Raw genomic sequence first — 16,938 nt, forward strand, 5'->3', positions numbered from 1 at the left:
AGTGTGTGTGGCACTCCATCTTTCACCACTATTAGAATGCTGTCCAATTGAACCCGGCCTTCTGACATGCCCTCTTAGGAGCAAATTTCACTAGCATGCATGCTTGCAACCATCCACCCATCCATCCATAAATAAGCATTCAATGCATTCAATGACCTGCTCCAACTCAACACTGGACGTAAACTGGGAACAAGATAGACACAGCGTTGGCCCCACTGCAGCCCATGGTTCACTGGGAAGAGAGTTCTTAAACATTAGCTTGCACTGTAATGCACTCAGTGCTAATGAGAAGGGAAGTCCAGGAATACACAGGAAGACCAGCCATCCACTGTGGACAGTCAAGGAAGCTTCTGGGAACACACCATGTTTAAGTGAAACCCAAAGGATGTCTAAGAGTATGGCAGCTCGGAAGAAGAAGTTGCTCTAAGCAGAGGCAAAAGAGCTGGAGTCTGAGAGGCATGGACTTCAGGGCAGGGTCGCAAGAAATTTTACAGAATAACCCTAAATAGAGTCAGCCTGGCAGGAACCATATATCATGCATATGGCAGAATCGTAATTTTTGTTAACAAATCCCAGTGCTTTCCACCGTCCAGCTCAGTAATTCCTGAGGAGTTGATGCTACATCAGCTTCGCATTCCGGGGAGGGAAGTGCCCCTCTCTTGGGGCCACGCTGGCCCCTTTGCTCCTCCCGGGCCCCAAGCACACTCTGCCTCAGGGCTCAGAGTTTCCCTTCCCTTTGCAGTGGATGGGCTTTTCCTGGCTCTCCGTATGGCACACAGGCTTCTTCCCTCCAAACATCCCAACAGAGAGGCCTTTCCTGACCATGCGGTGTCCATGGTACCCTGCCTGCCTGCTCTACCCTCCACACTCCACAGCCCCCTCACGCACTTTGTTGTTTCCACTGCACTTAGTGCCTCATAGCATTCTGCGTTCATGTGTGTCTTTGCTTACGGCCCATCTCCCTCCGCCGACAAGGGCACAGACCCTGGCTGTGTGCTCAGCTGCTGCGTCCCCAGCACGTGGACCAGGAATCGACAGTCAACGGTTGTTGAGTGAAGGAACAAACACTACCCTGCCGGGAAGGGAAGAGGTGGAATTGGAACTCCTACAGTCAGATTCCAGAGCCTGCCTGCGTAAACCATTCCACTGTATTTCATGGCCAAGCAAACCAAGTATCATTTCTAAGATTCTCACACCAAACCTGCCAGGTAGGAACGCTCACCCGCATCTCACTGATGCGGACGCTGGGGCTTTCTAAGTAACACACTCAAGGTCGCGTGGAGGAGAAGCTGGAGACTTGGCATTTGCCTCCGTGGCTGATTCTTTTAGCCCATTTATTGGCACTGGTCACACCACTTACCTCTAAAGAGCCTCTCACCTAAGGTACCACCTGTGCTCATGTGACAATATAGCTTTCAAGTGGAATCACTGACATTCTTTTGTAAGATATTACAAAGTTATCAAATAACATGGAGAAAAAACATTTAAATGGGAGCCCTCTACAGCCTGTTGTGCCCACCATTTTTTTTAAATATAATTTTTATTTTATATTGGGGTCTAGTTGATTTACAATGTTGTGTTAGTTTCAGGTGTACAGCAAAGTGATTCAGTTATATATACATATATGTGTGTGTGTGTGTGTATATATATATATATTCAGTTATATATACATATATCCACTCTTTTTTAGATTATTTTCCCATATAGGTTATTACAGAATATTGAGTAGAGGTCCCTGTGCTATCCAGTGGGTCCTTGTTGGTTATCTCTTTTATAGATAGTAGTATGTATGTGTTAATCCCAAACTCCTAATTTATCCCGTTGTGCCCACTATTCAATACAATGGCAAGAGAACAGTGCCCAGGCATGGACACACTCTGAATTAATTGTGTATCACAGGGTCTTTATGATTTGCCTCCCGTCAAAGAGGACTATTTCTGCTCCTTCCTGAAATGGAGAGCGGCCTGACATATTCCTTGAGTTTTTTTTTTTTTCTATAAAATCCCCTAAAAGTCTTTCTCATAGGTAGATAAAAACCTTTATATCCGGAATCCCCATCTTAGCTGAGATCTGTTGTCCCTGACAGGACACTTAGAGGGACGGTGAGCTCCTCGAGGACAGGCTCACTCTGTCTTGCTCCCTGTGGGACCACCCTGAACGTGCCTTGTGGGCAATGAGAGTGGCTAAGAGCAGAAGCAGAGAAGCCCGGGACTGAAGCCAGATAAATGGGATTTCAGTCGCCCTGGCCTCTGGATAACTGTGCAAACGTGGGCAAATGTCTCTAAGCTTCAGTAAAAATTCTCACATGGCAAGACAGGTATAATGACAAAACGAGATTTCATGTGTGTATATGTGTGTGTCAAGAGTGAGCCACGGAATTTACTCCTAAGAAATGGGATAAAGTGTTGAGAAAACCAGACTCAGTGCCTGTCCTCCTGTATTTTGCACTCTAGCTGGATGTACTCAGCCTCACACTGGAATGGAAACTTCCAAGTGTTCCAAGGATGTGTCACACACAGAGAAATGTGCTCTTGAGGGGAGGGGTCAAGAAAAAGCGCTGCAAAGACAAAAGACTGAGTTAAGACCCGAAAGGTGAGCGAGGATCATCTAGGTGGACGTCCAGTGACTTCGTTTCCCAGCAGTCATTTCTATTCTGCAAGTACAGCACCCTTATTCCTTGGGTTCCTCTCCCACGCTGTCCATGTTACTTCGGCAGGACTTTTACCTTCCTGCTCAGAGCTCATCTCAAGACTTTTATGAAAACTGTTGAGAGAAATACTCTTCCTGAAGCAACTGTTGACTGGCCAGGCCATGAGCTTAAAAGCTACGCTTGGCTGCTTGTGCTATAACACGGAAAGGAGCCGCCTAAGTAAAAGGAAATAAAGGAGAACACAGACCGAAGAGGAAGAGCCACAGGTAGAAGCCCAGAACAAGACTAAGAGCTGATACCGTGGCTATGTACGCAGTAGAGTAGTCAGGCAGGCAGCGGGATCCCGTAAGACAGCTTTGGAAGAGCCAAGGAGAGAGCCCAGGGGCTGTGCAGGAGGCCGCTGTATTGCAGGTCAGTCAGAAAGGATGAGGTGAACGGTGACGATGTGGATAATGAGAGGGAGGGACCCAGGAGGCCATTTGGAGATCAACTGGGTAGGATTTGGTGACCGGCTGAATGCAGGGTGTCCTACACAGAGATCAGACTTGTGGTTGCCAAGGGGATGGGGGTGGGAGTAGGATGGATTGGGAGGTTGGGATTAGCAGATGCAAACTACTGTATAGAGAATGGATACACAACAAGGTCCTACTGTATGGCACAGGGAACTATATTCCATATCCTGTGATGAACGATAATGGGAAAGAATATGGAAAAGACTGTATATATATATATATATATATATATATATATATATATATGTATAACTGAATCACTTTGTACAGCAGAAATTAACACAACATTGTAAATCAACTATACTTGAATAAAGTTTTTGTTTTTTTTAATTAAAAAAAAAAGACTAAGAGCTGAGACCAAGACCAAGACCAAGACCAAGACCAAGACAGGAAGCCAGGAGGGGAAGGGAGACTGAAACCGACACTGGGAACAAGAAGTACAGATATACTGATCACATCATTTGCGCTCCTGAAAGCAGCCACGCCTGAAGCTAGAGGGATACTCCTGGCTTTCAATGATGTGAGTCAAGAAATTCTCTTGCATAGGCCGGTTTGAGGTGGCTCTCTTTCTTTTGTAATCAAATAGTCCTAATGACTATACCGCGAGGCAGGAGGCAATTCACAGAGGAAACAACATGCATCAAGGCCCTGCTACAGAAAAGAGTATTCCAAGTTCGAGGATCTGAAAGGAGGCTTCCAAGTTCAAGGATCTCAAAGGAGGCCTGTATGTCTGGAGCTCCAAAAGTAAGGGAGAGCACAGGTTAGACGATGTTTAAGACAGAAGCCCAGGCTAGACCACGCATAATCATGGCTTCATAAAAAAAAGTCATGTGACATGCCAAATACATGTTCTATCTGATGCTTCTCCTGTCATTGTGCAATTAAAATTACAACTCCAAAACACAGTGGTACTAGGGAGAAGAGTAGCACCTCTTCGGAGCTGGAAGAGAGGCAAAATGTGCTCTCACCAAACCCAACATCATCCAAGATGCTAAAAAGGGATAGCTGATCATTGGGAAAAAAACTTGGCTGTGTTTTATACTGTTTCTCTCATTTCTTTTTCTTTTCTTTTTTTTTTTTTTTTTTTGCGATACGCGGGCCTCTCACTGTTGTGGCCTCTCCCGTCGCGCAGCACAGGCTCCGGACGCGCAGGCTCAGCAGCCACGGCTCACGGGCCCAGCCGCTCCGCGGCATGTGGGATCTTCCTGGACCGGGGCACGAACCCGTGTCCCCTGCATCGGCAGGCGGACTCTCATCCACTGCACCACCAGGGAAGCCCTCTCTCATTTCTTGATCAGAGGGAATTTGTCTTCAGGCTTGACTGAACACAGGCTCAAATCCAGACTCACAGCTAAACAGAGAGAGGGGTCACTAATGCTTGAGTTTACCTCTCCAAAAGTGGTGATTTTGCAAAAAACGTCTTCATAGTCTCAAATAAGCAGTCATTAAGAATATAAAAGATGCTAAAGAACAGAGCAAGGCGAGACATACAGACAATGGACTCAAAGAGTGGCACATATTTGATGTGTCTGTGTTTCCTTCCCCACCTACTAAATAATAAGTCTTCTTCTCTTCCACCCTCCATCCCACGCCAAACACTCCATCTCTTGGTGTATGAAACTCACTCTCTCCAACCACAGGTGAGTTTCCGCTTCTGAAACTCAGTTGGCACACAGCCATATGATAGTGTCACTGTTTCTACCCAGTGTCCAAATTCTGATTGATGCTGTCTATGCCGTACCAGCTGCTGACTATTTTGAATATTGCCCCTAGCTTCCTCTGTGCAGTAAAGGAGGAGACCACTGGCTTCCTCTGTGCGGTAAAGGAGACCACAGGCAGTGCCGTATCTGTGAGTCTGGAGTCAGGGTCCCCTGTCTTCACCATCAGAGACGTCTAAGGGAGGACTATAGCCCAGCCTGGGTCTTCCCCTCCTCTCCCAGCCAATCATAATAACCAACGGCAGGAGAGACGTCCTCTAACTGGCCATGCCTGTGGGGAATATTGACTACACTCATCAGAACCATATTGAATAGAGTAAAACTGTTCCTTCTAAAAACTACCACTGATGCCAGGGAGGCTAAAACAATTGTCCACTACCCCCACTAGTGCTATGTATTGTGTTGGGCTTTCACCACTGAAAGACATAATCCCCAGCCCTCAAGTTGCTTATTATCTAGTTACACCTTAGAGATGGATCATTCAACAAACAAGCCGTTATACTGAGTGCCTACTGTGTGTCGGACACCTTTTTACTTTCTAGGGGTTCAGTAGTAAACAAAGCAGAAAAGAATCCCTGCCTCCTTTTACTTCCTCTCTAGAAAGGGGAAACAGATAACAGCAGGTTAGATGGTGATAGGTAGTCGGGAGAAAAACAGCAGGGAAGGGGGATAGAAAGTGCCTAGAAGAGGGCTGGTAGGCTGGTTGCCATAGTAAAGACCTCCATCCTAAGGTGCTATTTAAATAAAGATCTGAAGGAGCAAGGTGGCTAGATATCTGAGAGAAGAGTGTTCTACGAAGAGGGAACAGGGAAGGCAAAGGCTCTTTGGCTAGAAGAAAAAGAGTGCGGAAGAGGTGGTAGGAAACAAGGACAGAAAGGTAATGGAGCAGATGATGTTATGCATCAGTGACCTCACTGTGAGGACATTTGCTTTTCTTGTTGGTGAGATGGAAGCCACTGGAGGTTACGAGCTCAAGCGTAACATCCACTGACTTGGATTTTAACAGGATTCCTCTGGCTGCTACGCTGTGAATGTAGGGAACCAAGTATGGAAGCAGAGGCTTTGGATGGAAGAGAGACTACAGTGGCTAGAACTAAGGGGGCAGCAGGAGAGATGGTGAGGGGGAGTTATAGTTTGAAAACAGAGCCAACGGAATTTGCCGCTGACTACGGCCCATCATGAGAAAGGAGAAGGGTCAGCAAAGACTCCAAGGTGTTCTGGCAAGAAAAACTGCAAGAACAGAGCTGCCACTGACCAAACTGGGAAGACTTCAACAGGAACAGGTACAAGGTAATGTCAGGAGATTGACTGATACTTTTAAACCCAAACAGGTTTGCTGACCACCCAACCTGAGATGTTGAGGAGGCAGCTGGTTAAAGGAGTCTGGAGTTAGGGAAGCAGATGGAGCTGGATATGTGCACGGGTGTGTGATGGGTCAGGAGAGAGTAAATGGTATTTTGCTTTCAGTAACACAGGGAAGGTAGAAAATCCTGGTCCCGGGAAAACAGAATCTAATTTGGAGAAACTGAAAAGTTTCAATTCAAGGAAATCAAGAATTGGGAGACCGAGCAGAATTATTTTTGGCCCAGTATCACGTGACTTACTTAATGAACTTAAAATTGATGTCCTTGGGGTGGGGGGGCGGGAAGTCCCCTATGCTAGCCTTAAAGCAAAGGAGATGTGGTAATTACTTAGTGCTAAATTAAGTTCATAAAGTAAAAATTTGTAATTTGTAGATGAGACCTAGAAATTTGTGTGTGGTGGTGGGGTGGGGAGAGAAAGAGCATGTTGTGTACATATAAGCAACTTCTAACCTCAAGTAGTTCCTGGGTTGCACATTTTTAAAGAGTCACTAATTTAAAACTAAACATTTTCAGAAAGATCAGTTCACCTTAGGTTCATTCGCTCTCAAAAGTCCCTCCTTAATTACAAAACCTGCATAACTCATTTCCTTTGGTGTGCAAAAAGGTGTGTAATTAAACCATCAGCATAATACCTATCTCCATGTAAAACCCACACTTATGAACTTTAACTGCTGAATAAAACCTCCTATTACATGACCATTAAGTATTATGAATAAAGCAAGTCATGGTAGGACTTGATTAATTTTTATGCACTACGGATTATGTCGAGAAGAAATTTGATTTTGGTGGGTCTCCTCCAGGGCAACCCCACTCACCGTCTCTGATGGCTTCACCTCAAGAAAGGCATGTGCTGAGTTGGCTTAGGGAAAAGGCATCTGACCGCACTGTGGACCTCAGTTACTCTTGCTCAGGGAGAAATCTCAGGCATCCCTAAAAAATAAACAACACAATCATCAGCACTGGAGAGAAAGGAAGCAATGGCAATGGCTGGGCAAAAAAAAAAAAAAAAAAAAAAGTTGACTCCCCGGGGTATATTTTCCAAAGCTGACATCTTTTAAAATTAATACATATTTTAACTTTTTATGCCAATACGTAAGAATCTCAGTTTGAGACTGGAGTATTTCATCTGGAATTCTAAAAACAATCAATTTGTGCCTCAGGAGCTTGACTTGAAGATTCTCAGTTTAGACGCTGTTAGGGAAAAGGAAGAGTTGTGAATGGCATCTCAAAACCCCTTGTGGAATTTATTCTATGAACTTCTGAGTAGGTCAGCAGGATGTAAGAGCAGTGTCTCCAAGCAGAAAGAACTAAAGTTGACCAGCAAGTAGAAAGACAAATTTGGAGCAGAGAGAACCAAAACTTAGATGCTTGGGTCTGAGGAGTACCCAATACAGTGTCCCTGCCAGGGTAATGTCCGAGATCCCAAGTAAGGCTATAAGGATTCCAAAAGTGAAAGGACCTAAGCCAGGGTTAACTCACAGACAAAAAAACCAACCCAAAAAACCCCATAGCCGGGCTTCCCTGGTGGCACGGTTGTTGAGAGTCCGCCTGCCGATGCAAGGGACACGGGTTCGTGCCCCGGTCCGGGAAGATCCCACATGCCGCGGAGCGGCTGGGCCCGTGAGCCATGGCCGCTGAGCCTGCGTGTCCGGAGCCTGTGCTCCGCAACGGGAGAGGTCACAACAGTGAAAGGCCTGCGTACCTCAAAAAAAAAAAAAAAAAAAAAAAACCCATAGCCAAGAGCGACTGACCAGGACATAACCATGGGAAAATGAGGTGGTAGGCAAATAGCCTGAGAAAAAGCTTTCAAAGTCCTGGTGTTTAGAGTGGTAGGAGAAACATGCAAAGTGTTTCTGGGACCTCCCTTCCAGAGGGCCTCAGGAGTGGATTCGAGCCTAGAAACTGAGGGGTGAGGTTAATAAGGTAATAGTGCTAGAACCCAGGTAGGGTAAAGAACAGGTAACAGAGGTATAGGCAGAGACAACTTCCCGTGAGCATTCCCTTATCTGCCTCGTCTCTTCCTCCATACCCTGAAGTATAAAAAAAACCCCAACAGAGGGAGTCTGCTCTTGGAAAACAGCCGTGTCCAAAGTGGAAGCACAAGCAAATTCCATAAGGGTCAGATTCAGCTTGTGAAGAAGTGGAAAAATGATAGGGCCAAATCCAGACTATAATGCTAGAGGATCAAACACCCCTCTCTTCCCCCAGGGCTTGGCCTTTAGCTTCTCCTTAGAATCCACTTTGCTAGACACGTTAGTTGACACTCACAGGGTGCATGAGCTTAGAGGGAAAAATTAGTCACATCAGTAATACATTTACTATTCAAGACAGATAGCTGTCATTTATATATGAAATCAAAAGTAGACTTTCAGCATAAACCTTTTAGACAACACTCCTGGGGGCGGTACTCCAGTAAAAAGCAAAGTCCTAGAGGAATATTGTATATGATAATGATAGTATACCAAAGCTTGCTTTGCTTTGTACAAAAGCAAGGACAAAAACAATACACATTCTTAATAATCCAAACCTAAACTCTAGTTAATACCAACATACAGTGTTGACGTGTGGGCTCAGATCTGAGAATATAACAAGAGGAAAGGGAGAGCAAACTAGAGGAGTTGTCTTTTTCAAAGGGAATAAATTGCTTTTTGTAAGTTTAAGAAATATATAGGAAAGCATGGATATCCTGATGTGTTGTCCCTATTTTAACAAGAACTAGCAGTAGAGGGCAAGGGAAAGATGGAAAGTGTAGCATATAGGAAACAGAAAACATGATAGCTAAAGTAAGTTTTAATACAACAGTTTTACAGTAAATATAAACATGTTAAATCCAAAATCAAAATATAAAGACTCTGATGTTATATTAAAAATATAAGCAATAGTAATTTTTTTTCTATAAGAAGCACACTTAAACAAAATGGTACAGAGTTTAAAAATAAAGCAGTGAAAAAAAAAATAAAGCAGTGAATAAGGAAGACCAAGAAAATATGAACCAAAGAAAATAGTGGCAACTATCTCATAAGAACAGTAAAGAAAGCACTTTTTGGAAAAAAATATCACACTGGACAAAGACATAAATCATAAGCCTTACAAAGGAATAAGAAATAAAAAAAGACACAGTGATAATAAACACTTAACATGTGACTAATAATATAGCCTCAAAATGTACTCAGCAGCAGTAAGAGTTACTTACAGGAAGAAATAAGTAAGTAAAACATTGTAGATAAAAGATTTAACAAATTCCTCTCAGAATGTGTTGGACCAGTCAGAAAATGAAGAGCACAAATATGGAACATTTGAATAAACTGATTTGTAGGCTCAAACTAGTAGGGGTAAGTGTATGTGAAAAGAACAATATATCAAACAAAAACTATACATTCTTTTTATAAAATAATGTAAGAGGTATACATTATTTTTATTTTAGTCATACACATAATATTCCCCAAATTCGCCATGAACTAATTCACAAAAGAAGCCTGAAAATGCAAAAGAATCAATCTGAAAAATTACATTCTCTTACATAATAGCTTAAACATTCCACATGTCTAAAAACAAAGTAACCCTGACTTAAGTGAAAATCAAAATCAAAAAAATTATACTAAAAAGAAATCACTGTAAAAATGCTAAAGTCGTTTTTAGATGAAAATATACAGCTTTAAAACACTTGATGGTAAGTAAAGAAGCATTACAAATTATTTCAAGAAGTTGAACACTTCTACTGCTTCAGCTGGGATGAAATGACAAGGAGTTGATTTACCTTCCTATTTAAGCAAAAACCAAACAATCCCCACCCACCCACCCACCACCCACCCCCGACACAAAAAAAACCCTACAAAAACAAACAAACCAGTTTTTGAGACACAGGATAGCAGATAACAAAGAACAGTGATCCTTAAGAAATGGGAAACAAATAAGATGAGGCCCATGATAACTCCAGACTGCAGAGTTTGCAGCCGGAAGCAGTTTGCAGCCTGAAGTAGATGGAGTGGAAGTACAGGCAGAGGTTGGTGTATTAGAGACAACAGTAGCCAGTCCTCACACAGTGCTGGCAACAGTGACTATTACAATCAGCCAGAATAATAAAACTTCAAGATTCAGAAGGCACTGACTGATTAGCATACTTAGAAGGGTCCGGCCTCAGTGGTGAGGCTTAATTACTCTAGAGTAAATATTGCTCAGGCACTGCCTAGCAAATCCTAAAATCCAGACTAGCAAATCCAAGGAGCAAACTATTTCCAAGTAACTTAACTGCATCCCAGAACAAATCTCAAGAATATTGATAGGAATAAAAAAGTATCTAGCTCCCAACAAGGTAAAATTCACAACAACTAGCATCCAATCAAAAATGACCAAACATGGGGACTTCCCTCGTGGCGCAGTCATTAAGAATCCGCCTGCCAATGCAGGGGACATGGGTTTGATCCCCGGTTCGGGAAGATCCCACATGCCGTGCATCAACTAGGCCCATGTGTTACAACTACTGAGCCTGTGCGCCACAACTACTGAAGCCTGCGTACCCTAGAGCCCACGTGTCACAACTAGTGAGCCTACATCCTGCAACTACGGAAGCCTGTGAGCTCTAGGGCCCACGTGCTGCAACTACTGAGCCCGTGTGCTGCAACTACTGAAGCCCGTGCACCTAGAGCCCGTGCTCAGCAACAGGAGAAGCCACCACAATAAGAAGCCCATGTACCGCAACGAAAAGTAAGCCCTGCTGGCTGCAGCTAGAAAAACCCGTGCACAGCAGTGAAGACCCAATGCAGTCAAAAAAAAAAAAAAAAATTACCAAACATGACAGGAAACAGAAAAATATGACCTATATAAGAAAAAGAAAAAAAAAAAAAAGAATCAAAACTGTCCCAGATCTATCAAAGATATCTGAAGTAGCAGACAAGGATATTAAAATAGTTGTTGTAACTGTATTCCATACCTTTAAAAGTTAAATGGAGGCACAGAAGATATTAAAAAAAAAAAAAAAGACCTGACTTGAACGTCTAGAAATGAAAACTACTATGCCTGAGATGAAAAATACAGTGGATGGGATTAATGGCAGTTTAGACATCATAGAAGAAAAGAAAAGTGAACTTGAGGTAACAGCAATAAAAACTATCCAAAGTAAAAAAGAGAAGAGGGAATGAATAAAAGATAAAAAGTTAAAAGAAGGGGAAAAAAGAATGAAAGGAAGGAAGGAAGGAAGGAAGGAAGGGAGGAAAAGAGGGAAGCAAGGAATAGGAAAAAAAAAAAGAGCATCAGTGAGCTAGGGGACAACTTCAAGCAAGATAATATACATCTAACTGGAATCCCCAAAGTAGGGAGTAGGACATAAAAATATTTGAAAAAATAATGACTGATTTTGCCCCCCAAATTTGCTAAAAGCTCTAAACCCACAGACCAAGAAGCTCAATGAATCCCAAGTATTAGAACCATGAAGAAAACTACACCACAGCACATTATATTCAAATTGTGCAAAAACAGCGGTAAAGAAAATCTTAAAAACTGCCATCGCTAAACCCGCACATTTTATAGAGGAACAAAGAATGACTGCAGATTTATCATCAGAAGCAACACCAGTGAGAAGACAGTGGAGCAACGTCTTTAATACAATGAAATGAACTGTCAACACAGCAATCTAAATCCAGCAAAAAAAATTCTTTTTAAAAAGAATATGAAATACAGACTTTTCCACCTCGACAAAAGCTGAAAGAATTCATTACCAGCAAACCTGCACTACAAGACATGTAAAGAAAGTCCTTCAAATAGAAATAAAGTGACAAAAGATGGACATACGCATCTTTACAAAGGAATTAAAGGTGCCAAAAATGGTAATTGTATCACTAAACACATACAATTTTTCAATTTAAATGACTTTAAAAAAGAACTGACGGGGACTTTCCTGGTGGTGCAGTGGTTAAGAGTCTGCCTGCCAATGCAGGGGACACAGGTTTGATCCCTGGTCCAGGAAGATCCCACATGCTGCGGAGCAACTAAGCCCATGTGCCATAACTACTGAGCCTGCACCCTAGAGCCCGCGAGCCACAACTATTGAGCCCACGTGCCACAACTACTGAAGCCCGTGCTCCACAGCAAGAGAAGCCACTGCAATGAAAAGCCCGCACACCACAATGAAGAGGAGCCGGCCCCTGCTCTCCACAACTAGAGAAAGCCCCCACACAGCAACGAAGACCCAACGCAGCCAAAAATTTAAAAAACAAACACAAAAAACTTCAAAAAAAAAAAGAAAGGAACTGATGAATTAAACAAAAAAAAATAAGAATGTATTTTGAGGTTTATAACATATATAAAAGTGAATGTTTTACAGCAATGGTACAAAGGATGGAAGAGAATAACTGCAAGTACACTATTTCATGATTATTATGTGAACTGGTATAACATCACCTGAAGATGGGCTGATGATTTAAACACATATAAATTCTAAAGTAATGACTAAAATAAATATTAAAGACTTACAGCTAATAAGCCAACGAAGAAGATAGAAGGGAATCATAACTGCTCAATCCAAAAGAAGGCAGGAAAAAAAAGGGGGAAGGAAAACAAAGAACAGATGGCACAAGTAGAAGACAAATCCCAAGATGATAAACTTACATCTAACCATATCATTAATGATGTCAAATGCAAATGGTCTAAATACTGCAATGAAAAGGAAGAAGATTATCAAGTTGTAAAACAAAAGCAAGGCCAACCAAATGCTGCCTACAAGAAATACAGTTTAAATACGAAAATACAAACAGGTTTAAATGGGTGGGAAATGATATAACATATTTAAAAGAAAGCTACAGAAGTAAAAGATATACTATATAAAAAAGAAAGCTAAAATAGGTATGTCATGTAGGTATCATAGCAAAAACTATTATCAGGATTAAAAAATCATGATGATACTCATTAAGAAGTCATAAAAATCTTAAATTTTTATGCACCTAGTAACAGAACTTAAAAATATACAAAGCCAAAGTGGCTAGAGCCACAGGGTGAAATAGAAAAATTCGAAACTATAATGTGAGATTTTAATACCTCTTTCAATAACTGACTAACAAGTACACAGAAAATTAGTAGGAATATAGACGATTTCTGCAACACAATTAGCTATCTTGATGTAATTGATATCTTTGGCATACCCTACCCAAAAAGACAATGTATATTCTTTTCCAGTGCGCACAGAACGTTTACCCAAATTGTTCTCTGACCAGTATAATTAAAACAGAAATAACAGTAAATTTCTGGAAAATACCCATAATTTTGGAAATTAAATAACCCCATTATAAATAACCTATGGGTCAAAAAAGAAACTAAAAAGTATATGAACTGAATGAAAATGAGAATAAAATACATCAAAATTTGTAGCATGTTGCTAAAATGGCACATATATTTATTAGAAAAGAAGTTCTAAAATCAATGCTGTCAGCCTCCGCCTTCAAAAACTAGACTAAGAGCAGAAAAGGTAACCCAAAGTAAGCAGAAGAAAATACAGATTAGAGTGGATATCAATGAAATTGAAAATTAGAAACCATTAGAAAAAAATCAGTGAAGCACAAAGCTAGTTCTTTGAGAAGATCAACAAAATTCATAAATCTCTCTCTAGAGTTATCAGGAAGTGAAGAGAGAAGAAACAAATGACCAATAAGAGGACTGAGAGGGTAACAACATTACAGATTCTATCAATATCAGAAGAATAACAAGGGAATATTATGTACAACTAACTATATGCCAACAAATTAAACATCTTAGATGAAATAAATTCCTTAAGAAGAAGAAAGAGATAACGTGAATATCCTTATATTTACTAAAGAAACTGAACTTGTAGTTAACAACCTTTAGAAAGAAAACTCTAGGACAAAATGATTACAACGGTAAATTCTACCAAATGTAGAAAGAAACAATAATAATTCTTCAAAAGTCTTCCTGAGAAGTGAGAAAGAAAAAATACTGCACAACTCACTCTAAAAGGCCAGTACTACCCAGACACCATAAGCAGAAAAAGCCATTACAGGAAAGAAACTAGAGACCAAAATTCCTCATGAACACAGATATAAAACTCTAAATAAAACTTTAGCAAACTGAATTCAGAAATACATAAAAAGATAATATAACATGGCAAAGTGGGGCTTATCCTACCAATATAACTTTGGTTTAATATTCAAAAATCAATGTCAGAATTCTGATACATACAACATGGATGAACCTTGAAGACAGTATGCTAAGTGAAATAAGCCAGACACAAAAGAACAAATATTGTGTGATTCTATTTATATAAGGTACCTAGAGTAGGCAAATTCAGAGAGACCAAAAAAATAAAACAGAGGTTACCAGGGGCTGAGGGAATGAGTGACTTTTTAACGGGTACAGCTTCTGTTTACGATGACAAAAGACTTCTAGAAATGGATCTTGACAACAGTATACAACATTGTGAAAGTACTTAATGCCACTGAATTATATATTGAAAATGGTTAAAATGATTAAATTTATGCTATGTATATCTTACCATATAACAATTTAAAAAAGAAAAAAAAATTAAAATATAATTTACCATATTAACACTCTAAAAATACAATCACCTTGAGAGATACAGGGGAAAGAAAAAAAAAAAAGACCCTTGACAAAAATCCAACATCCATTCCTGATAAAAACTCTGAGCAAAGTAAGGATAGAATGGAACTTCCTTAACCTGATCAATGGTATTAGGCAAATTCAAATTAAGATTTTGTATATCCTCACAATGTGATACCACTACACATCTATTAGAACGACTAAAATTAAAAAGACTGACCACATCAAGTGTTTGCAAGGGTATAGAAGAACTGAAACATTCATATAATGCTGGTGGGAATGCTATATGATATAATAATTTTGGAAAAATATTTTGGAATTTTTTTAAAAATTTGGGCTTCCCTGGTGGCGCAGTGGTTGAGAGTCCGCCTGCCGATGCAGGGGACATGGGTTCGTGCCCCGGTCTGGGAAGATCCCACATGCTGCGGAGTGGCTGGGCCCATGAGCCATGGCCACTGAGCCTGCACGTCCAGAGCCTGTGCTCCGCAACGGGAGAGGCCACAACAGTGAGAGGCCCGTGTACCACAAAAAAAAAAAAAAAAAAAAAAAAAAAAAAAATTAATTAATCATACACCTACCATACAATCTAGTCATTCCACTCCTAGATATTTACCCAAGAGAAAAGAGAGCATATGTCAGTACAATAACCTATAGGGCTTCCCTCGTGACGCAGCGGTTAAGAATCCGCCTGCCAATGTAGGGGACACGGGTTCCAGCCCTGGTCCGGGAAGATCCCACATGCCGCAGAGCAACTAAGCCCGTGCGTCACAACTACCGAGCCTGTGCTCTAAAGCCCATGAGCCACAACTACTTAGCCCATGCGCCAGAACTACTGAAGCCCGCATGCCTAGAGCCTGTGCTCCGCAACGAGAAGCCACTGCAACGAGAAGCCCGTGCACCGCAACGAAGAGTAGCCCCCTCGCTGCAACTAGAGAAAGCCCGTGGGCAACAACGAAGACCCAACTCAGCCAAAAATAAATGAGATAAAATAAATTTTAAAAAATAACCTATACATGAAATAGCAAGCAGTCTTAGGTGTAATAGTAAAAACTCAGAAGCAACTTAAATGTCCATCATTAGGTCAACGGATAAACAAACTGGTATATCCATATAATGAAATATTACCCAGCAATAAAGAGGAATGAAATCCTGACACAACATCTACATCAATACAACAATAAAAATGAGCCTTAAAGCCACACCAAAAAAAGAGTACATACACTGCTACTCCATTTATATATGTGGCATGTAATGCAAACAGATTCACAGTGACAGAAAGCAGATCAGTGGCTGCCTATGGGACAACGATGCTGGGATAGATGGGAGAAAGGGATTAGTCACGAAACAGCATGAGGAAATTTTGGGTGACCTGGATGTGCTCCCTGTTTCCACTGAGGTAATTGTCTCATGGTTGTACACATATCCACCTTATCAAATTGTACACTTTATTCCACGTTAGTTGTACTATAATAAAACTGTTTAAAAATGAGAAAGGAAATAGGGCAAATGGATAGAAATAAAGATACACTAAAGATAAGAACTGACATCTATGTAACAGAGGGGAAAAACAGATTAACAAAAGTAGAAGCTAGTATTTTGAAAAGATAAAAAGGTAAACAAACCTTTGGCAACACTGACGTTGCATACAAAGAAGATTAAAAATGTATATATGTGTGTTTTGACCATCTGTATGTCTTCTGTGAAGAAATGTCTATTTAGACCTTCTGCCCATTTTTTGATTGGGTTGTTTGTTTTTTTTGATATTGAGCTGCATGAGCTGTTTGTATATTTTGGAGATTAATCCCTTGTCGGTTGCTTCATTTACAAATATTTCCTCCTATTCTGTGGGTTGTCTTTTAGTTTTGTTTATGGTTTCCTTTGCTGTGCAAAAGCTTTCAAGTTTAATTAGGTCCCATTTGTTTATTTTTATTTCCATTACTCTAGGAGGTGGATCCAAAAAGATCTTGCTGTGATTTATGTCAAAGAATGCTTTGCCTATTTTTGCCTCTCAGAGTTTTATAGTATCTGGCCTTACATTTTGGAGTTTAATCCATTTTGAGTTTATCTCTGTATATGATGTTAGAGAATGTTCTAATTTCATTCTTTTACTTGTAGCTGTCCAGTTTTCCCAG

General features: G+C 40.9%; 1 long non-coding RNA gene across 1 annotated transcript in view; it reads right to left on the reverse strand.

Moving 5' to 3' along the window:
- LOC132526847 (uncharacterized) overlaps positions 1–16,938 on the reverse strand; it is a 348,584-nt gene that overhangs the window by 8,369 nt on the left and 323,277 nt on the right. The window contains exon 3 of the long non-coding RNA XR_009542720.1: positions 7,060–7,174. This is a non-coding gene — a long non-coding RNA (uncharacterized LOC132526847). The remainder of the gene's footprint in view (positions 1–7,059; positions 7,175–16,938) is intronic.

The sequence above is a fragment of the Lagenorhynchus albirostris genome, chromosome 10 (assembly GCF_949774975.1).
Source record: "Lagenorhynchus albirostris chromosome 10, mLagAlb1.1, whole genome shotgun sequence".
Classification (NCBI taxonomy): domain Eukaryota; kingdom Metazoa; phylum Chordata; class Mammalia; order Artiodactyla; family Delphinidae; genus Lagenorhynchus; species Lagenorhynchus albirostris.